At 45.3% G+C, this 22,780-nt stretch overlaps 1 protein-coding gene across 15 annotated transcripts in view; it reads right to left on the reverse strand.

The window, feature by feature from the left end:
- Window positions 1-22,780, reverse strand: part of LPP (LIM domain containing preferred translocation partner in lipoma) — a 704,807-nt gene that overhangs the window by 535,838 nt on the left and 146,189 nt on the right. For 2 of the 15 annotated variants that reach the window (XM_069083321.1, XM_069083325.1), the window contains exon 3: window positions 752-832. The exons of the other annotated variants lie outside the window; for them this stretch is intronic. The gene's annotated coding sequence lies outside the window, so the exon portion shown is untranslated. The remainder of the gene's footprint in view (window positions 1-751; window positions 833-22,780) is intronic. 15 annotated transcript variants of the gene reach the window in all.

The following is a 22,780-nucleotide window of genomic DNA, read 5'->3' on the forward strand; positions in this document are numbered from 1 at the left end:
GGGAAGGAAGGAAGGAAGGAAGGAAGGAAGGAAGGAAGGAAGGAAGGAAGGAAGGAAGGAAGGAAGGAAGGAGAGAAAGAAAGAAGGAAGGAAGGAAGGAAGGAGGGAGGGAGGGAGGGAGGGAGGAAGTGGGACCTTCTGAAAGGGCGTGATCCAAGAAAGATTGTTGTTTTGTTGCTGTTGAGTCACATCTGACTGCCCCTGATGACATTTGAGGTTTTCTTGGCAAAGATTTCCTTCTCCAGCTCATTTTACAGATGGGAAGACCAAGGCAAAGAGGGTTCAGTGACTTGCCCAGGGTCACTCAGCTAGTAAGTATCTGAGGTCACATTTGAACTCAGATCCTCCTGTCTCCAAAGAAAGATAAGATGACCACAGAGGAGGGAGATGGAGGCTGTGAAGAAAATGTGACTGGAGGCGTGGCCCAAAGCCATCAGTGATGGAAAGGGAATAGGAGCCAGTCAAGCAGCACCTCAAAGCAAAAAAGTCTGAAGTTTACATGTCAACAAGGGGCATCCAAATAGTTCAGAGAAGAAGGGAGGAAAAACAAAGAGCAAATCAGGGAGGTGAAAGACTGGTCATCAGCAAAGAAAAAACGGACATCTGAAGATGCAGGAGAATGTAGAGTTTGGAGGAGGGAAGAAGGAGGAGGGACAAAAGCAGAAATACTGAATTTCAGAGTTGGAAGAGTTTAAGGACCATCCTCCATTTCCCAAACGCTCTTTTTCACAAACCCCAGGACTCTACATACGTGAAGGGAGGGCTAGAAATCCTTCTCCAAGCTTTGTTTCTTCAGAGTCATTTAGGATTCCTCATGTAGCATATCTGAGGACTAAATGTGAGAATCCAAATTTAGTGGCTTCCCCATCCTTGACGGAGAGGAGTTTCTTATAAAAATGATGACAGATCTTTTCCATTTATCATCTATAAATTGTCTTCTTTCCAGTTTTATTCTTAAAAAAAGAAAAAGCCTTCAGGATTATTTTGTACATTGGGACCTTCAAGTATCCTTATTTTTTTTTCCTTTCACTGCACTTTATTGCTTTATAGATAGATAGATCAAGTTTTATGAAGCCCTCTCTCTGTGCCAAGCACACGGTCACTCCTAATGTCCCACCATGCTCCATTATCACATTCCACAAATAAGCTGATGCTCTAAACCAATGTGGCCTGTGGCCAGCATATCTCTTCAGGATGCAAAGATATCAAGTGTTTGATGACTGAGATAACTGCCCCTCTCTTTGGGTCCCTTCACATGGAAACTGGATTACACAATATACATTGGTAAGCTACTTTACTGAAGCATACAGTTATATCAATTATTAAATGATGTCCATAACAAAAAGTCTTACTATAGGCAACAATGTCTTGTGAAAATAAGCGTGGTTTTTCTCCCAAATTTCAAAAAATCATTTCTCTGATTTTTTATCTTGCCAGACCATTTCTCCATATTAGTTACCTTGAGCCTAAAATTCATCTCATTGATGAGTTAAATGGCGAAACTCAATCCAGCTCCTCCCCTTTATTTTATAGATGAAAAAAATGAAGGTATTCCCCCAGGGTCAGAGAGAAAAAGAAACATGACCAGAGCCAAATCTTTTGTGTCTCATTGACTTTTCTTAGCATGGTGATCTGTTGCTAGGTCCTAAAATCATATGCTTTTAAAATAGAAAGTGATTTAAGAAATCTAGTCCAAACCTCTTCTTCCTGAAATGAGCAGACTGAGGCACAGAAAAACTCGACGATTTTTACACATTGGGACAACTGACTACCTGGTATCTACTTTGTAAGTACTTTCAGGGCTATTAGCCTCAGTTTCCTCATCCATAAAATGGGGATAACAATAGCACATAATGCATAGCATTGAGAGGTACCAATAACACCTGAAAAGGACTCTTCAAACCTTAGTAAAGTGTGGCACAAATGTTAATTATTGTTATTTGCTACATTTCCTGCCTATTTTATAGCATACCCACATAGATACCTATTGTCTAGGGCAGACCTTTGGCCTCTGTACAACCTGAGTCTATCAGAGCATACTGATGAAAGGATGGCCCGTCCAATGAGCTTTCCCTGCCTTAACTCTGGATTATCAGCTTCAAGATGAGATACTGAAGTTGCCATTGGTTATACCTGCCCGATGCAGCCGCTGTCCCCCCTTTTCTTCCCTGAGATGCTGGAGTATCTGAGGCAGGGAGTCTGACTCAAAGAAGAGGGGACTGAGCTGCTGAAGGAACCAGGGACATTTAGCCTAGAGAGGAGAAGGGTCAGGAGGGAGACAGGGCTGCCTTCAAGCAGGTGAAGGGCTATCACAGGGAAAAGGGATTTTTTTGACCGAGTCCAAGTTTTACAGAACAAATCCTTTTATTAAGAGGATTAAGTTTGGATTCGGTCACATTGAGGACCTAGAGGGCCCCATGTGGCCTGGAGGCCTAGCCTCCCCACCCCTGTGTCTAGACTATAAGCTCCCTAAGACAAGGGACTGTCTTTTTTTCTTCTTTGTAATCTTAGGACTTAGTACAATGCCTGGCACATAGTAGGTGGTTAATGAATCATTTTGACTATCAACAACTTATCAATATCAGGAGAAACTCCTGCTAGTCAGGCAATACTCCCCCAAAGCCCTCATCACCCTTTGACATTCTCACCTGCAGCTTCCTCAGCACAGTGACTCATAGAACATTTGTTCAGCAATCAGTGGGCCAGGTAACCAAGATCTTTCTTCATCTCCTTGCTGCCTTTAAGCAAGGCTGGGGCGTGTGTGTGTGGGGGGTGGGGGGGATGGTTTGTAATTGGTGTGAAAGGAAGTGGTGACATTCACAAAATCATGAGACTTTAACAGCCACAGCAGCCCTTAGACCTGAGCAAGATTCCCCAGCTTTGTCGGGTGACGCCCCATGTAAGCTGTTGGGAAGGTTTCTGGAACCCTGGTGAAGTGGACTGGGGGGAGGTCAGAGGAGTAAGGCCAAAATCTTGGCTGGACACGTCCTCTCAGATCCTAGGTTTCCTCACCTAGAAGTAAGGAGTTGGGAACGAAGATGGCACTTACTCCAAGTGCCAGGAGCTGCTAAGCTCTAGGTATACACAGAAAAGCAAATAGACAAAAAACCTAAAATGAAACTACGAAAAACCTTTTTTACTGTACATTATCAGGATGTCAAGTACTGATGCTAGTTGGTAAAATCAACATGGGTTATCCAATGATGGTCTAATTTTATTCATCCCCAGGCAAACCTAGACTGAATACCCCATGGGCACTTTACCACCCAGCAGACAGGGAAATTATGGAGAATTCTGGGAAGTACAAGGAAGACTGGGGCTGTCCCACTTTAGGTAATTCTAGGACTTAGCACAAAGCCTAGAATTTAGTAGGTGCTTTATAAATGTTCCTTAATTGATTTAATCAGCTCTCCCAGAGCAAGGAATAGCCTCCAGGCTTTCTACTGCCAAATATTTACATCCAGAGAGTAAGGAATCTGGAGGATCAGACAGCAAAGAGAAAGGACATTTTAACAGGGGGACACATTTACATAAGGGTTGGTAGCCTCTAGAATTCCAAATGCATGTATGCCAAGGATTACCACCTGTCCTTTCTATCTAAGCTCAGAAGGATAGAAGGGAGGGATGGAAATCCGCTAAAGAAGAAGGATTCTGTGGTCCAGGAGACTGACCGGAAAGCACCAGACAGGAGAAGCAACAGTGTGGCCAGTGAGCTCAGTCTGCCAGAAGAGGGCAAATCCGGGTCTGATGAGAGATGCCCCAAGGGCAGGGGCAGCAAGGAGTTCTCAAAAGAAACCCATAGGAGGCTGAGAGTGGGGGGGGGGGGATGGGGCGGGGCGGAGCACAATCCACACAGGGTGGAGATTTGGTTGGTTGTTTTTGTTTTTAAGAACAAAGTAGATAAGATTGTCAAAGGGGATGTGAAGATTCTTGAGCAGCTGGGAAGCTGGCATGCTCCCTCCCACCTAATTATAATAAGAAGAGCAGATAATTACCCAGTTTTTATTATTATCCCACTTCTGGATAATAATAAATAAGTATTATCCAATTATCCAATTTTCAAATTGGAAGCAACTTTTAAGACTCTTAAGGACCAAGAAAGGAAGTTACTCTAGGTCTATCCACCAGGAGAGTACAGTGAAAAGGGACTTTGGTTTCAGAGGATGAGAGTTCAAATCCCACCTTTGAACGATACTGCTTATATGACCTTGGGAAAAGCACCTGCCTGTTTCCTCCGTAGTGGAAAGAGGGGGTTCACCTAGATGAACTGTGAGGCCTTTTCCAGCTCTTGATCACCTTACTCTACAGCCCTTCTGGGCCTCAGTTTCCTCCTGTGTAAAAGGAGAAGGTTGTATTCTAAAGCCAAACAAGGTTGAAAGACTTAAAAGCAGTGATGAACACCATGACCAACCAGGATTCCAGAAGCACCAATGATGGCGCACAGCACCTCCCCCAGACAGAGAGGAGGGTACAGACTGAGACACACCGCCACTGGCTTTGAGAGTCTTTCCTAGCCCAGTCCCTTCCCACCTTCCACATCTTCTACCCAGACCTTGGGTGTCTTCACTGTCACCCCTGCCTGGAACTCCCTCTTGACCTGCTCCTCTTGCTTGGCTTCCTTCAAGCCTCAGCTAAAATCCCACCTCTGAGCTGATCTGCAGAGCGTCCTATATGCATTTTATTTGTATATAGTTATTTACAAGTTGTCTGTCTCTCCCTTTAGACGGTGAGCTCATCAACACAAGGAACCCTCCCCCCTTACCCAGTACCCTTGGTGCACAGTAGGTGATCATAAATGCTTCTTACTTGGCTTGACTCAATGGATATTTTTCGACACGGACAATGTGGGGAATGTGAGAGAGAGAAAATGTAAGCTTACTTAAAAAAAAAAAAAGTGCTGGGGCTAACTTGCCTGAGTTCCTTTCCAGATCAAGACCTGTGATCCTCTGGTCTCTCTTGGAAACTTTCAGAAAACATTTTAACTCCTTGCACCTCAGTTTCCTCATCTGTAAATGATGAGTTTGGGTTAGATGCCCTAGAAATTCCCTTTCACCTTCATAGGAGCAGGACCTTGGAATCCTCTCCTTCTCCTTCCTCTCAGAAACACACAGGTTTCCTGAGGGTTTGGTGTCGTTTTATACAAACCCTAAGGAAATGTTCTAAAATGACAAAATTCCCCTGAAGGAGCATCTTTGGACCTGGAACAGTAATGCAGATGGGTTTGAGCCATTCTCCCCCCACACACACACTCCACCCCACCCCGCCCCTGCCCAATCCAGCCTTACTCCTATCACCTTTGGAGATCTGAGTCAACCAGCAGCCACCCTCTTTATGCCCTGAGCTAAAAAGCCTTAGTAAAGAAATTCTTTCTTCCTTTGGCCTTTTCCCTTCAGAAAAGACACCAGTGGATGGTGATCACCTTTGCAGAAAAGACCCCTCAAATAGACATCAAACAGAGTCTTCAGTCGGGGCACCTGGCTTCAATGCTAAAAAAGACCTGTGCCCTATGCTTGTCACTGGAAATCCAATCTATTTGTCTGTCTGTGCCTAGCCCACCATAGGCTCTTAATTAATGCAGGCTTAATAAGCTCCAATCACCCAGAAAGCTCCAACAGGCATCTCTGCAATGCCAGCACTGTGCAGACATAAGGCAGGACAGCAGAGGTCCAGTCCAAGAGTAGAGGAGGGGGCAGCACAGGACTGCAAACGCCATCTCCAATCAGCCCCCTCCAAAACCCACCAGTCAGAGAGGAGGCAAATCGGAATCATATTAAGAGGCAGTCTAGCTCACGTGAGGAAATGATCTTCCCAATTCTAAGAGAGGGTCAATAGAAAGCATGGGGGGGGGGATTAATCAGGTTCTATTTTTTTTCATGCTTCACTGATTTTTTTTTTACATCATTGTGATTTAAGTCAATCAGCAAACATTATTGAGCACCTCCTATTTACCATGTGTTATGCTAGGTTCTGAGGATTCCAAGAAAAAAAGAGAGTCCCTTCCCCTGAAGGAATCAGCAGCCCACCAAGGCAAACCTCACATGTACTTATGTAACCTGGGCTTCTCTGGCATCTTGGTGGTGCCATTCAGCACCAGGGGCCTTTTGAACATGCCCAGTTTACTTAACATGGAGCCCCCTCCATCCACCACCACACAGATGGGGAGGGGTCAGTCTAACCACATCTTTCAAACTGGTGACACCAACGGTTGTCCTTTTGTTCTGATGATTCCAGAAGGCAAAGATCCCACTTCACTCCTACCAAGGACACCAAGAACCGTGCCAGAGCGAGGGGAGGGACCCTCTTCCTCCTCCGACCTGAATCCTGGAAATGAGGCTGGGGGAGGGGGGTCTGCTGCCTTGTACTTGTCCTCTTCAGCTCTATGTACCAGGGGTGACCCCCATAAAACCCAGGAATGTGAGCCACAGTGACCTTGGAGCCATGACTGCAGGTGGGATTCCTGGCATGGAAGAGGAAGGTGGGAAGGAAGGTAGGAAGGAAGGAAGGAAGGAAGGAAGGAAGGAAGGAAGGAAGGAAGGGAGGGAGGGAGGGAGGAAGGAAGGAAGGAGGAAAGGAGGGAAAGAAGGAAGCAAGGGCGGAAGGGTTTATTAAATACCTACTATGTGCCAAGTACTATGCTAAGCTCCATACAAACATTGTCTTATTTGATCCTCATAACTACCCTGCAAGGTAGGAGCTATTATTAGTACCATTTCACATTTGAGAAAAATGAGGCAGACAGGGTTAAGTGACTTGCCCAGAGTCACACAGCAGTAAGTGTCTGAAGTCAAATATGTACTCAGCTTCCTAACTCCAAATTCAGCCACTTTGCTTCCGCTAAAACCGTTTAGAAGCAAAAGAGGACCACTGGAGCTTTCTGAGCAGAGCAGTACAATCAGACCTGGGCTTTGGGATTATCAGCTGTGTGGATAATGATCCCAGGAGGTTAGAGGCTGGAGGCAGGGAGACTTACCTTGGAGGCTATGGCAACAGTTCTGGTGAGAACAGCTCTGAGCTAGTATGATGTTGGTCTTATGAATGCAGAGAGGGGGATGTGAGTGAGAAGGTGTATGGACCTAGAAGCAGGACTCTCCAACTGTTTGAATGGAGTCAGAAGGAGAAATCTTCTCTGATGGTGCTCTCAATAAAGACAGGGAAATACGGGGGCCAGGGGACTTTGGGACAATGATTTCTGGGCCCAAGGTGGGAGCCGTAGAATGCAAAGGGAGAGAGGCCTAACTGCATTGTAGGAAAAGGACAACATGTCCCAAGGAATAGACAACAATTCGCCCCCATAGCCCCCCACCCTGAGTGCCTCTTAGTGGGAGTTCTCATTCCCTGGGGCACTGTCTTCTGCCTATGAACCACTGGCAATCCCACTGCCTCGCTGAGACCTGCCGGGTCTGGGGCAAGGCCCCTGAAGCAGTGATCCTGAGAAGCTCTGGCAGCCCTCCCAGGACCATCAGGAAGGTTGCATCTCTTTGGTTTTCCCGAATGTAACTGTACATGTCACCGATTCATGTCAATGCCTTCTGAACGCGATAATGGTTGATCTCCTGAACTGAACATACCGATCTCATCTGCGTGCCCCAAATAACGTAGAGAAGCCAGCCTGGCCCTAACAGCCCTTGGATCTTCAATCAGGAAATTCAATTTTAGCTGCAAAACTATGTTTTGGCAAAAGTGCAATTGAACTCCGTGTACTTGTCACATTTCTAAATATACTCCGGTCACCATGGCAACGGGAGAGACTGATGGATCTCTTAAGAGACTACGGTATCTTTAATTGTCAGCATTTTAAACTGACTCAGAAAAGTGCTGTGTGATAGGTCTCTTCACCATGGTTACGGCGGCCTGAACCCATAATAACAGAAACTCCTCGCAGACTCACGTAAGAAATGTGCGCACACACAACGCACATGGAAACGGGAACTTTGTCCAACGCTTTTGGATGGACCCCCTCCCACAGAAAACAAGCTGGTGCAAAGAGGGAATGGCTCTTGGGAGGCAGGACACAGACGCCCCCCAAAGGCCAGCTTTCCCCTGGGCTCAGGGTCAGCTTAGATATGGGAAGTGGGGGAGTCCGGGAAGTCAGTCCTTCCTGACGTCACAAATCAGATCTCTTTCATGAAACATCAGAAGGAACAAAGAGTGAATCTGTTCAGTACCAGGATTGTCTGAAGGGGGAGGGAGACGGAGGAGGAAGGAGCAGATTGCTGCTGTCTTGTACCTTTGCCTTTTATTCAGGGATTATTGTTCACGAATCACATGCCCCTGGGCTAGGTCCTCACTCATCCTCATCTTCTCTAACACTGCTTCCAGGGCAACAAGATGCTGCCGGCACCTCTGTTCTGAGATCCATGGAGTCTAGTGGGGTCAGTGCCTAGGACACATGAAGAATTCTTGGGTTCAGTGCTGGCCTGGTGAAAAGCGAGGATGTTCCAAGGAGAGCCAGCCCAGCCCAGCAGTTAGGGTCACTGCCTTAGACATGAAAGGGTCCTGAAAAGCAATCTAGTCTGATCCCTTCGTTTTACAGATGGGGAAACCGAGGCTCAAGTAAATTAAATGTCTCATCCAAGGTCGCCTAGCTAATAAGCATCAGAAGCAGAGGTTACAGATGAAGGAACAACTTTTCCAGACTCCACAGAAAATCAGTTGCAGAGCAAAGAACAGAACACAGTCCAGCAAATATTTGTATCGCAAATTCCTTTGGGAGGGTGGGGAAGCTGAGGGACCCCCTTCTGGGAAGGCCATTGGATGCCTACATTCCAAATAAAAGGAAATGATCGATTTCAGTTGGAAGTTAGTGAAAATCACTTGTTTCCCACCCTCATTCACGGACCCTCTAAAAACTACCCATAGAGTCCTTGGGGGTCAGTGGACATAGGATGAGACAGACAAGGTGGTTATCACTAAATGGCAGCTTTGGAAGGGGAAGGTAACTAACCTATCTGGGGAAAACAAATCTGCTTCTAGCATGCTGAAGAGATTGAGAGGTTGGGGGTGGGGAGGAAGGCCTGCGGAGAGAAGTTCCAGTTATTTATATATTAGGTAATCAGAGCCAGGGCCAGGGCTTGTTAGGGAAGGGGTAGAGAGGGACAAGAGTCCTCCCAGACATCATTAAAGGAAGAATCCCCAGGACTTAGACACAGGAAGACCAGAAGACTTGCACTTATCCTTTCCCCTCATTGTCAAACTGTTTTTACATTTTCTTTTATCCTCAGAATGCCCCTTTACTATAGACAAAAGGAGGTAAAAAATAATCCCATCAGCAGATAGGTAAACTAGGGGTTTAAACCATTATTAGCAATTGGAGGAGCTAAGGTCTTCAGCTCAGAGCAGAGAAGCCTGGGTGGGGAAAGGGAAAGGGGAGAAGTGATGATCATTTCCAAGTAACTGAAGGCTCTCACCTGCAATAGGGATAAGTCTTGATCGTTGTGACCCCAGAGACCAGGACTAGGAAGAATGGGGTAGAAGCAGTGGCCAGGTCAATATAGGGTGAGCATTTAAGTGCCAATGGTGTGTGTACACTGTGCTCAGTGTTTTACAAATATTATCTCTGATCCTCACAACTCTGGGAGGCAAGTGCTATTACTATCACCATTCCCAGATAAAGGAACTGAGGCAGACAGAGGTAGAGGGACTTGTCCAGGGTCACACATCCAGTTAAGTGTCTGAGCATAGATTAGAACTCAGGTTTTCCTGTTTCCAATCCCCTCGCTCCCTCCACTGCAAGGTGGATGAGAAAAACATCCTAGTAATCACTGCTGCTCCACAGGGACCCTATTCTTATGGCCCCCGTTGCCTCTCCCCTGTGCCCGTGAAGATTTGGTGTCTGTTTTGTAAGGTAGCAGAGGGTCATTGATAAAGGGCAGACCTTAGAATCAGGATGGAGTTAACTCCAGCCCCATCTCTGATATAAACTCTCTGTTTTACTCTGGGCAAGTCATCCATGGAAGGGCTCATGTCACTGGATGTTCCCTACACCAATAAAACACCAATCTTGACCCAAAAAGAAAAAAATTAGAGCAGCAACTAAATTTGTATTTACTCTATGTGCTGTCCCTGCCACCCCCAATAGAACGCAGTATCCTGTTATAGTAAGAGTCCGTTTCATTTTTATCTATATTCTCAGCAACAGCACAGTGCCTGGCACGAACCAGATGCTTAAAAAATGTGGGTATGGAGTAAGTAGATGGATAGTATGTGGGTGAGTGAATTGATAGATGATAGATAGATGCGTAGATGAATGCTGGATGAATGGATTGATGGTACATGAATGGGTGAATTGGTTGTGGGTGGATGAATGGTTTAATGGATGGTTAGATGGTGGATAAATGGGTGAAGGACCGTAGATAGAGGGCTAGAAGGATCATTATCATAGCTGGATAGATAATTATCTAAGATGAAACAGGTTCCTTAGGGAGGTAATATCTTCCACCTCCTTCGGGGTCTTCAAACTAAGACTGGATGCTTTTCTGTCACTGAAAATCTAGGTGGCACAGCAGATAGAAGACTTGGAGTGAGAAAGACCTGAGTTCAAATACCGTTTCAGACATTTACTAGGTGTGTGACCCAGCAGGTCACTTCACCCTGTTTGCCTCAGTTCCTAGCTGGAGAAGGAAAAGGCAAACCACTGTACTATGTTTCCCAAGAAAATCCTACAGAGGGTCACAAAGAGCTGGATATGCCTGACATGATTTGCCAACAGCCACCATAATGAGAACAATCATAGCACCTCCTTCACGGGCTTGTTCTGAAGATCACACAAGAGAACATATGGATGGCACTTTGCAAAACTTAAAGCATTATGTCAATGCTGGTTCTGATGTTGCTGTCATTGTTGTTGATGATGCTGTTGCCATTGTTGTTACAGAGCAGATTCTTTTACAGGTTTGGATTGGACCAAACGGCTGTGGAAATTTCTTCCAGCTCCAACTTCATGATCCTGATCCAATATTCTTTTTCTATTCTGAAATGCAGAGATTCTGCAAAGCGCTAATAAGTTAAGCCTAGGAAATACTTCAGTTAATACCTCAGGTTTTTGACTCCCCTTACCACTCCAAGGCCACTTGCCTGCCCTTTGGCCCATGGGCTTGAAGTGAGACTGCAACAACAGGCAAATAGTCAGTGGAGCCATTAGGTAGAAGGTATTGACAAGCCGTCAGCGAGCATGAAAAATTAGCTGGCTCCGAGCCCCCAGCCTGGGAAGTGGGCACGAAAGGAGCCACAAGCTCTTTCTCCAGGGCACAAAGTGGGTATGATTCACAGCCCAGACTCGACCATGATGACAGAAAGGCCCTGCTTCATCGAGGCTAGAGGAAGTGTTCGGCAGGGCTTTTATTTGTTCCTTCTCAAGTCATAATTGTTAATCGTGCTCTGTGGGCAGCATGGAGAGGCTACCAGGAAACCTCAGCCAGCCTTCAAGGGCTTCTCAGAGGGACAGGAAGACCACCTCTACTCCTCTCTGCTTGTCTCTTACATCTGGTCCCCTCCCCCCATCACATACACAGAGACAGACAGACACGTATGCACTCAAATAGACACATGCACATACATACAGTGATGACGAAGGATGAGTCCTGGCTCACCATCCGTTACCAGAGAGAGAGTTACAAAAACCTAGGTACGGAAAAATGAAGCTCTTCTGTTGAGACAGATACGGGCTTAGTTCTGCCTCTCTCCCCCAGACACCACAAATGGAGCGACAGCACATGAACCCGTAGAACCATAACTGGAAGGGGCCTTAGAGGTCAGCCAAGCAAACCTCCCTATACACAGAAGAGTAAACTGAGGGTGAATTCACCTAGGAATTGAGTGACAGTGAAAACAGCTCCTCCCACTCCAAATGCAGCATTCTTTCCTCAGCATCAACTTATCTCCATAACTAACCTTCCTTGTTCCTGTTAGAAGCATGCCTGTAAAATTGACAACAGTAAAGGACCTTCCTAGTGAAGTGCCCTGCCATTTACACTGGATAGATCATATATACACATAGTCATTTGCATGTTGTCTCCCCCATCAGAAGGTAAACTCCTTGAGGGCAGGAGCCATATTTTTACCTCTCTGGAGATCTACAGTACTTGGCACAGTGCACACCACCTCATAAGGGATTAAGAAATACTTGCTGACTGTTTGACTACAGAATAAAGAAAAAATCTAGCCAGAAAAGCAGTTCACTGAAGCTGTCCACAACAGGGAGGAGCAAAGAACTGGAAGGGAAATGGGAGCCCCTCAGCTGGGGATGTTATGCTCTATGAATAACTGGACTGTTCCTTGTACCACAAACGGCTGTGAGCATGAAGGATTGAGAGAATCCATCTCTGAACACTTACAGAGGGAAGGAAGTTGAAGCGGAGAAGTGATCACACTCATATAAATGAAAATAACAATCAAGCAAGGTCAAACATTGCATGGTTAGAATGACCAGAAAAGAGAGGAGGACGTGGGGCTGCTGTCTTTCTTTGGACACATGGCAAACCATGGGAATGGGATGTTCCAGAAGTTGTGACCCAAGCTGGATGACTTGGTTGGCATTGTTTGCTAGGAGCAGGGGAAAGGAGAACTGGAAATGACAAAGGGTATGGAGCCAACCTTAAGAAATAAAAAAGAAAGAAGGGGAAGGCAGGAGTCACCGATTTTATCTGGAGGTTCACTTACACCTTTAGCTCTCCCAAACCCCAGCCAAGACCTGGGACGTGAGTCCTCTGACTCTCCAGGACTTAACTCAATGATAGCTCCAGATTCCTCCAGGTTCTGAAATGTGATTATTCTGTTTGTGCTTGCCCTTTTCCAGCATTGGCCCCTTCAATCCCTCCCTAGAAATATCCCATGGCATGTAAGTGATCCCTGGATACTGTATTCCCGGAAGGCATGCTTTGTGGAAGGGAGTGTCCACAGGCTGGTCAACATGACATCTGCCTGGCTTGCTGAGAGTGGTCAGCCTGACCCTGTTTATGCCCCAGTGATAAGTAATTTAGGACAATGCACTGAGTATCACTTAGGGTAAACAGCACACAGAGAGAGCAAGTCAAGCCGGAGGAGGAGAGGGCTCCCCTTTAAGCACCTGAATTAGGAGCCCCCAAGAGGAGGCAGACAAGGAAGCAAAGCCCAGGGGAAGTGTGTTCTCCTTCTACAATGCCTCCATGTCCCCCTTCCAGCAGGCTGCCCCGGCTTCTCACCCCATCAGCACTAGCAATTGTCACCAATGACTTTTCATGGCACTCCCCAGAGACCCCTATCTGCCAGGGCTCCTTCCAGCCAGGATGAAACCCAACACACTTGTTAATAAGGAAGGCCCCCTAAAATAGCAACAGGCAGTGGCTTGTGGTGAAGAAACAAACCAATACAAATCAGTCCTCCCTTCCCTGGAATTGTAGCAGCAAGCACCCCAGCATACCCAGGGTGGCTGCCAACACAGGTTCTTAGATCTGCTTTTCTAAAGGAAAACAACTCAAAATGGGTTAACAATCTTGCTTTAATCAATGAAACATATCATTTACCTAGTTCAGGGAGGAAAGTCAGCACCCCGAACTTCAGAGTATACAGACAGGTTACAATCAGAAATTACAAGAAAACAGAGAAACAAACAGATCATGCAGACAGGCCTCCAACTGTCCAACCATTACATCCACACCTAGTCATCTACCAGAGAGGGAAGCATCAACATCTGGGTTTTCAAAGCCGGGGGGCTCTCAACAGCTGCCCAGAGTCTCATCTGGTCAAGTCACACAACACTTCTCAAAGTGAGCCCCAAAACAAAGTCTCACATGAGGGTTTATATGCGTTCTCCAGGCTCAGAGAATGTAGAAAGTATCTCCTGAAAAACAAGCCTCCCACCACAGGCTCCAGGTGCACTTAACCTAGGGGCAGGGAAGATCTTAAAAATTTACATTCCTATAACAGGAATTCAAGCCATAATTTCTGTCACATCTCAGAATGATATCCCCACCCCTGGCTACATCCTTTCAGTTCTTCACAGACCAGAGATACCCTGGATAGACAGTCATTTAGTCACCTACATCCCACAAGCTTAACCACGATCTCTTTGTCCTAAAGCTCTTTCTCCCTTCTACATCGCCCACAACCACAATGATGAGAACACCTCCAACCCTCCATCCTTCTGAGAGTCTCAAGAGGAAAGTGGGGGAAGTCAGGTCTGAGAAAACACTGAGGGGGGATTCACCTGCACCTAAGTGCACGTCAACCCAAGGAGTAACAAGGCAAGCCATGCATCTGTTGGATGTGCCAGGCTCTAGGGACACAGAGACAAAAGCACAGTTGGGGTCCCTCACTTCCAGGAGCTTACAATGGATTTGGGGAGAGAGAATATTAGAAAAGATGCATGATAATCTGGGGGGACTGACACCAGCAGCAAGAAGAGATCATGAAGAGCTTCATGGAGATGGGGGCATTGGAATGGAGCCTCGAAGGACATTAGAGATTCTAAGAGGCAGAGATGGAGAGGGAACATGAGGTTACCACCAAGACAAAGGCACGGGGGTGGGAGATGGAGGGCCAAGTGTGAGGAGTGTCAGGTCAGTTTGGCAAACAGGCCTCGTGGGAAGCTATTTTCAACAGCAGATCCATCCACGCATTCTCCCCCAAGCCCTCTCACAGTGGGCAGCACACATTAACAGGATGGATGGCTAGGAACACAGAAATTCAGAACCAGAGGAAGTCTCAAAAATGACCCCAGCCAACCCATTGATTCAGGAATATGCCCCAGTGATAAGCAATTCAGTACGTATGTCAGACTTAAGAAAATGCCTCACCAATAGCCGGCATGGAAGACCCTTTTTATATGCCCCCTTCTCCCCAAGCCACCTAGAAGGCTAGGGATGTTCCTGGGGTGAGCAGTGAGGCTACCACAATATAGAAAACCCAGGGGCTCCAGTACAGTCTCTCCTAGGCCTGCTGGCTTCAGAAACCTCCACTCCTGGTGCAGCTTTATACGGTGGTTGTTAAAAATTTCTCCATCATTATTCATCCCAAAGGTTTGCTCTCAGCAGGCAATAGGGCAGAAGAATGTTGCACCACCCAGAGGCCAGAAGAAGGAAGCAGGAAGTTAACAGCCTCCAGCATCCCCTCCCAAGGAGGGTCAGCAAGGGCTAGAGCATGCCAACAGCCTTTTCTGTCTCACCCTCACACTGGGCGGGGGGAAGTCACTTCAGAAGGGTTCCTGATGACAGAAGTTGGCATAGGAGGCTTGCAAACCTAGTGAGGATGGTCATTATCAGGAAATAAACTCTTAGGTGTTGAGATCAATGCTATCTGCTTCCTAAAACCATCTTAGGGCAATTCGTTATCCTCAGAGCCGGCAGATGTTACTCTCCTCCAGCAGCACTAATAAGGTGGACAAGCACGTTGTTCCATTGTGAAACCTCTCCCAGGATAAATGCAGTGCCAGGGTATATGCATATATGCATCTGTCTTCCACTTTACAACGTAAGTGCTGGAGAGAAGGAACTGGATTTTGTTTTCTTTATGTTCTCAGCACTTAGCATGGAGACTGGAACACAGTAAGTAAATGCTTGATGAGTGCTGCTCCTAAAGATGACTGGGGGTTCTCTTCATGCTGCTGGTCCCAAACTGCTAGTGATGGCAAACTGCTGAATGGTCAAGCCAAAGAGCAAGCATCTAGTTGGCCAGTCAGCCAGCGACTAGAGGGGTAGGACGGCCAACAGGTGAAGGACTTCAAAGTTAAAGGAGCCATTGGGGCTTGGTGAATGGGATGGGGAGAGGGGGTGAAATGGTTAGATCCTTGCTTTAGGAAGATTAATTTGATAGCAAACTGGAGGATGGACTAGAGGGGAGACAGTCAGGGGGCAGGCCAACCAACCAGGAGGCGATGTCATAGTCTGACCATGAGGTGATGAGGGACTGTACCAAGATGGTGGCAGCATCAGAAATAGGAAAGGGTATGGATCGCCAGGTACAAATTTATACCAAAAGGTCATTACAAGTTCTCTCTCCCTATCCCTTGCATTAGTTTTTTTTAATTTTATCCTATATCAAATTAACATCTCCGACTCTTCTTCCTATTTCCTGAAGTTACTGTTAACTTCATAATCTTATGGCATTTAATAATTGCTTACTGATTTATTGCTTGAGTCTGAAAGGGATTATTTAATCAATAACCAATAAATAGTCATCCATACTGCCTTTCTGTGCCCTGTCTCATACAATTACCTTATTTTCATTGTGTATATCTCATTATAATTTTGTGTATATATGTAATATTCTCAATCAGAATGTAAGCCTCTTGAGGTCAGGGCCGCTTCACATTTGCCTTTGTATCCACAATGCTCAGTTCACTGGCTGGTACATGGGAGAAATTTAATAAAACATTTACTGATTGATTCTCAAGGAAGTAATCTCTCATAGCCCATGGTAGGTGCTTAATAAAACACATGCTGATTTGTTGATTGATTCCCAAGAAGACACGTCTGAAAGCACATAGCAAGCATTGATTAAATGCATACTGATTGATCTCCAAGGATGTCATCACTCATAAAATGTTATAGCTACTTAATAAATGCATAGTGGCTGATCTCAATGAAGCCATCTCTTAATACATAGTAGGTCCTAAATAAATGTTGATTTGTTGATTGACCTAGAAAGTCTTTTCTCTTAGCTCTTTTAGTCATGGAGGTAGCACGAAAGGATCCTGGGCTCTTAGTTCTTGGCACTGACCAGACCAAAATTCTTCATGTTGTTTTTGTTTAGTAATTCATCGCCCCATTTGGAGTTTTCTTGGCAAAGATACTGGAGAGGTTTTCCATTTTCTTCCCCAACTCATTTTACAGATGAGTAAAAACTCATAACTGAGTAACTGAGGCAAACAGGGTTAAGTGACTTGTTCAGGGTCACACAGTTAATAAGTGTCTGAGTCCAAATTTGAACTCAGGAAGATGAGTTATCCTGGCACCGCCTAGCTGCCCATCAAATAGCTCCAATGCATCACTTTCCCTGTACTCTGCCCAGACCATCACTTAACTAGACTTCATTTTTCTGGGCACAGAGATGAAGGCAAAAGTTCACAAGAAGCTTTTCTTCATCTCCCTCTCCCTCCCCACACACCCCCCTATCCTTCGACCTGGTCATTTAGTCACTGTCTCTGGTGCTTTCTGAAGCCATTATCCACAGTATCTTGAGTTTCTTCTTTTGTTTTGTTGCAATAATTCAATTTCCAGTCCTCCCCCAAAAAGCATCAGGGGTACCTGGGTGGACTGGGCTATTTGTACATTAGCATACTTAAAACCCAGTTGCATTTCCATTAATTCAACAGAGGCCCAAATGAAGTTACTCTCAATTCACATCTGATTTGGGAGGAGGAAGGATTTTCCCATATCAGAGGGGAGAAAACAAAATAGCGTGAAATCTCACTAATGCAGAAGAGTGGAATTCAGCATCATTTGTGGCTGCCTGGAAAAGAGTTTGGGGGAAGTTTGGCTCTGCCTAACAAACTCTTCAACAAACAGCACAGATTAAGAGTGTACAGAAAGAGGATGAGTGTTTAGCATACGAAAAGCATAAACCATTTTCAAAAGAGCTCAAATACCTTGGAAGCCTTCTTTTATGTGGAAATAATTGCTATGTTAATTACAAATCATTCCTATCTCTTCACTAGCATCAGGTCCCCAAACACTTTCTACTGGGGCTACACTTTGCAAGCTTAATTTGGATTCTTATTCACCAGAGGGAGTAAACAATTTAAAGATATATTTTATTAAATACCTGCAGTATGGCAGGTGATATAGAAAATGTCTGAAATAGATGCGATGAGTGGAAAAAGAAATGCATGTATTAAATAAGATTCAGATATTACTAACCCCAGAAATCTCTGCACCTAGGCCTTTCTTATCCCCAACACAGTCCTTGGCACATAGTAGGTACTCAATAAATGCTTCTCAATAGATTGATTCCCTGCAAAGAATTCTGAACAACACAAGGTTTGTAGAGACTTATAGGGAACTACATTCATCCAAAACTTTGAAAGCGTATAAGACACCCAGAGAGTATTTGGCATTTTCCTGCTCTTGACTCAAATGTCATTTTGTTACAAGTTGGGGCACTGGGAGCCCAAAGCCAGAGCACCCTCTGACTCAGTTACAACTGACAAATGTTAACTCAGCAGATCATTAGGTTTTAGGGCTAGGAAGGTGATACAAATGGAGACGTGTCCCAATGGAGCATTGGTAATCAGAATACAAAATGGAACCCTTCCATCCCCCAGTTCAATCTTGTACCTTTTGAATCACCTTGAGCAGATGCATTGATCTTTCTGGGGGGGTTCTCATCTATATGATAAGGAGCTTGGACTAGAAGATGTCTGTGGATCCATGGCCCTCAAAAAGAGGGGTGTCCTTGAGTGGGTGAGAGTACCCTTCCTTTTCACTGAGTGTGCAACTCTCCCCCAAAAAAGAAGCTCTGAATTAGAGTAATTCACAGAACTACACTTATAGCCTAGTTATAAAAGTATAATTATGCTGAACACTTTGGCTTCTCATTGTCCTTAGATTCTTAAAATATTCAAAAAAAAATTTTAATGGTTTTACCTTGGATTAAAAAGTGGGGGGGGGGCAGGGGAGAAGCATGAAAACAGTCAAGTGCTTGAAGGAGTGTGATCTGGAAAAGCCTGGTTCTGCCGGGCCCCAGAGGCAGAATCAGCATCAATAGGTGGCCTGTCATGGAGAACAGATGGCCATCCCTTGACTCCCTTCTTAAAGAGACCTATTCACTGAATGGATATTACCTCGCTCTAAGTGAGCCCCTGAACAGATCTTAGCCTAAAAGGGCCAGGGTCTCCTACTGCATCCTGGGCCATCTCCAGTTCAGTCATACTGATGAATATCTGGCCACTGGACCCAAATGACTCTGGAGGAGAAAATGAGGCTGGTGAACTTGCACAGCCTGCCCTCACTCCCATCCAAGTCAACTGCAAGTCATGTCATCATTCCCTGATGCCACAGTCCTCTTTGAGAATGAAGGACAAACACAGCAGCTCTAGGGTGGAAACAATGTTCCCCCCAAAAGAAGATCAAGCTGCCTTAGGAGGCAGTGAATTTGGTTCATCAGTGTGGGCAGTGAAAGCTAGATTACCCCTCTGAACTTTCTGCAGAGGGGCCAGAGCGTGAAAATGAGTTTAGCCACACAACGCCTGACTTCTCACAGCTTCTCATTCATTCATTCATTCATTCATTCACTTAGTTCTTCATTCATTCAACACAGGCTTGACCACGTGGCTCCCCATCCAGTGAAGGCCACTCCTCCCCTATTTGCTCTAGGATCAAATACTAGCTCTATTTAAGGTTTTTCAAAGCCCTTCCCAACTTGGCACCATTAACTACACTTCCAGTCAATTAGTCACCAAGAACTTATTAATCATTTACTATGTGCCAGTCACCATGCTGAGAACTGAAGAGACAAATGAAGTTATAAGACAGTCCCTGACCTCAAGGGGGTCACAGTCTAGTAGGAGAGACAAAGTGCAAACAGCTCTGGGAGAACAAGCTGCCGACAAGATGAACTGGGACCAAGCAACAGAGAGAAGGCACCAGCACTAAGCGGGGTCAGGACATGCTTCCTGCAGAGGGAGGATCTGCACTAAGACCTGACAGAGCCAGAGAAGACGAGGAGAGAGATAAGGAGGGACAGCGTTCCCAGAGGGCAGGACAGCCACCAAGAAGGCATGCAGCCATGGGGTGGAAGGTAATGAGTCCAGTGTCCTTGGAATGCTGGATACACGGGGGAACAAGAGAAGGGGGAGGAAATAAGTATTTATACGCCACCTACTACACATCAGACACGTAAATATTATCTCATCTGATCCTCAAAACAATACTGCAAGGTAGGGGCAGTTATCCCCATCATACATTGGGGAAACTGAGGCAGACAGGGATGCAATGACTCACTCAAGGTCACACAACCAACAGACATCAGAGGCTATATTTGGACTCAAGTTTTCCTGACTCCAGGCTCAGCATGCTATCTGTCATGGCCCGAGGAGAAGGGATGGGTTCTGAAGTATTTTGATCAGCTTCCCACCTGGTTAAAGCTTAGTCCCCTTCATGCACTCCCAAGTCCAGACTTGCCTTTTCACTGTCCCTCACAGACAATATTCTATTTCCTCTCTCCGTACCTTTGCATAAGCTGTGCACCATATCTCCCTGCTCATTTCCCCCTCTTAGAATACCTTGTTTCTTTCAAGCTTCAACTGAAGCACTATCTCTAACACTGGGGATTTTTCTGATCCCCCATGCTGCTAGAAACTCCACCCACCAAAAAAATTTCATCATATTCTATTTATGTATGCTCAATTTTTAGTGTTTGAGCATTTTCCCCATAGAATGCAAGCTTCTTGAGGACAATCACTTCACTTTTCTATGTGTATCCTTACCACCTAGCCCACACAGGTCCTGGCACTCAGCACCTGTTTAAGAAATGAGTGCTCATTAATAGGTGCGTTGGGTTGGACTGGGGAACTTCTGACATTGATGCCAAGCCTAGAATTGTGGATACTTGGAATATTAATCCATGCAATTAACAGCCTTCAAACATGCTTTATTAATACCAACTTTGAGGGTTAATTAACAACCACATAAAAGAGGTCTTTAATAAAAGGTATGTCATCAAAGTCTCAAAGACACATTGATCTAAAACCCCAAAATGCCTATTTGTGAATTCAACAATCGTATCAAAATTCACCTTTCAATAATCCACTGAGATGAAGAACCCCTCCCTGCGAATGAGGCTGCCAATTGTTCTCCACCACCATGAAAGATATCAACAAAATCAGGAGCAGAGGTGGGCCATCTCCACCACCCTGGACCTTGAACTTCTATAATATGAAAGAACTGGGAAAAGTCTGACCTAGAGAAGGGAAGCCTGGAGGTGGGAGAGCTGCCCCCAAGTACTAAAAGAATATTCATGAGCATGAAATAATATATTGTTTGCTTGGTCCTATTCATTCATTCTGAATTAGTTCATAATGGCTCTCCCATTTGTTATTTTTTGAATTCTTCAAATTCACAATTTCTTATGGTGCAGAAATGTTCCGCTGCCTTTATTTAGTTCCAGTTCAAATCCTACCTTCCATAGGGGCCTTTCCCAGTCTCCCTCAATGCTGGCCTTCCCTCTGTGATCATGCCCAAGGGGTTTTCTGTCTATTGTGTTTGTACATAATTGTCTGCACCTTGGCCCCTCACGAAATTGTGGGCTCTGTAAGAGATAGGAATACTTTTTGTTTTGTTTTGTTTTGGTTTGGTTTTGCCTTTTGTTGTCCCCCAGTACTTAGCACAGTACATGGCACATTGTAAAGTCTTAATAAATACTGGTTATTTGATTGATTGTTCTCCTTGGCACTGGAAGTCAGAACCAGGAGAAATGACAAGTTGAAAATAAGCAAATCTGGGCATCGTCAGCAAAAGCTCCCTAAGTCAGAGAGCTGTCCAATGTGGAAGGGGTAGCTGCTTCAGGAATTGGTGGGTTCCATCTCATCAGAGGTCTCCAAGCAAAGGCAAAGGAAAAAGCACTGCTTGTTTCAGTCCTCATAGAACTAGATGACCTTGGAGGTCTCTTCCAACCCTGAAATTCCATATTAATTCAAAAACGTTTTGTATGTTTGTTTCATAGCATAATGATTAGTTCATAGCTCAGTGGAAACTAGAAAACAGTTTCATGAAACTTGGGACTTAACAAAATGACTTTAAGGGGAAAGGGGGCAGACTTGGACCCAGGAACTGGATCATTTTCAAGGAGGAAATAACGAATCTATGTTTGCTCCTGGATGAAAAAACTACCTTATCTATTGAGCCTAATTCTGGAGAAAAACTTTCAGGAACAAGCCAAGGTGCTTGTTGGCCCATTGTTACTGAAAGGAAACCATTCTCCTCCCCATGGACTAACTGGAGAGAAATTTTGCGATGCCTTTTCCAGGATTTTTCCGACACTTGATATGGCCCAGCCACTGGTGGTTGCTATATTCAATTTCCATGGGACTATGAGAGAATGCCTGGAAATGTTGTCTCCTTTAAGCAACCTTGCAGAAGGCCTGGGGTGACTTTTTCCTCGGGTTTTCCTCTCGGAAGTTACCTGGTTTTTAATCTAGTTCAATGAAACCCTCCCTGCAAGTGAGCTCAGGGCTTCTCTTCCCAGAAAAGAAGCAATGCTATCTCAGGGAGACTATACACAGAGTAGTTTCACTGGACTCCATTTTCTAGCTCCAGGGCTCTGGTTAATGTTCTGCCCCCACATATTAAAAGGAAGGCAATTCCCTGAAGAACCATAAAGAACAGGGCAGGAGGAGAATTGTTTCCTTTCCAATCCCGGTCATTTCTACAAGGGGAGCCTTCCATCCTTTCAGGCCAAGAAACCTTCAGAGCAGACATACCAAGAGCCTTCCCTGGGTCAGACACTCACAGGGGCCCCACTGCTCTGAATGGGTTTTCATTCCCTGAAACTTTGTGATGTTTTGGGGGTTTGGGTTTTGTTTTGTTTTGGGGGTAGGCTTTTACTTGCAGCTGAAACATCATTTCCATTAAACATGTTTCTTGCAGCAAACTCTCATATGATCTCCATCTTGACCAAGAAGGGCACTGAGAGGCCATCTAATCCAATTCACCTTCCTTTTGTCAACCATCATCTCTACTGAGCATCTAAGAACTGGTCTTAAAAAGAAGGCACCCACTCCATTACGAAAAACTAGCGAATGGTTCCTCAATATTTATGGGGTCAAGAGCCCCCTTTTAAAACGTCAATGGTAGGTAGAGGAGAATGGTGG

This window comes from Petaurus breviceps, unplaced genomic scaffold (assembly GCF_028583685.1).
Source record: "Petaurus breviceps papuanus isolate PSGF00001 unplaced genomic scaffold, PetGlider_PUasm1.0 173, whole genome shotgun sequence".
Lineage (NCBI taxonomy): Eukaryota > Metazoa > Chordata > Mammalia > Diprotodontia > Petauridae > Petaurus > Petaurus breviceps.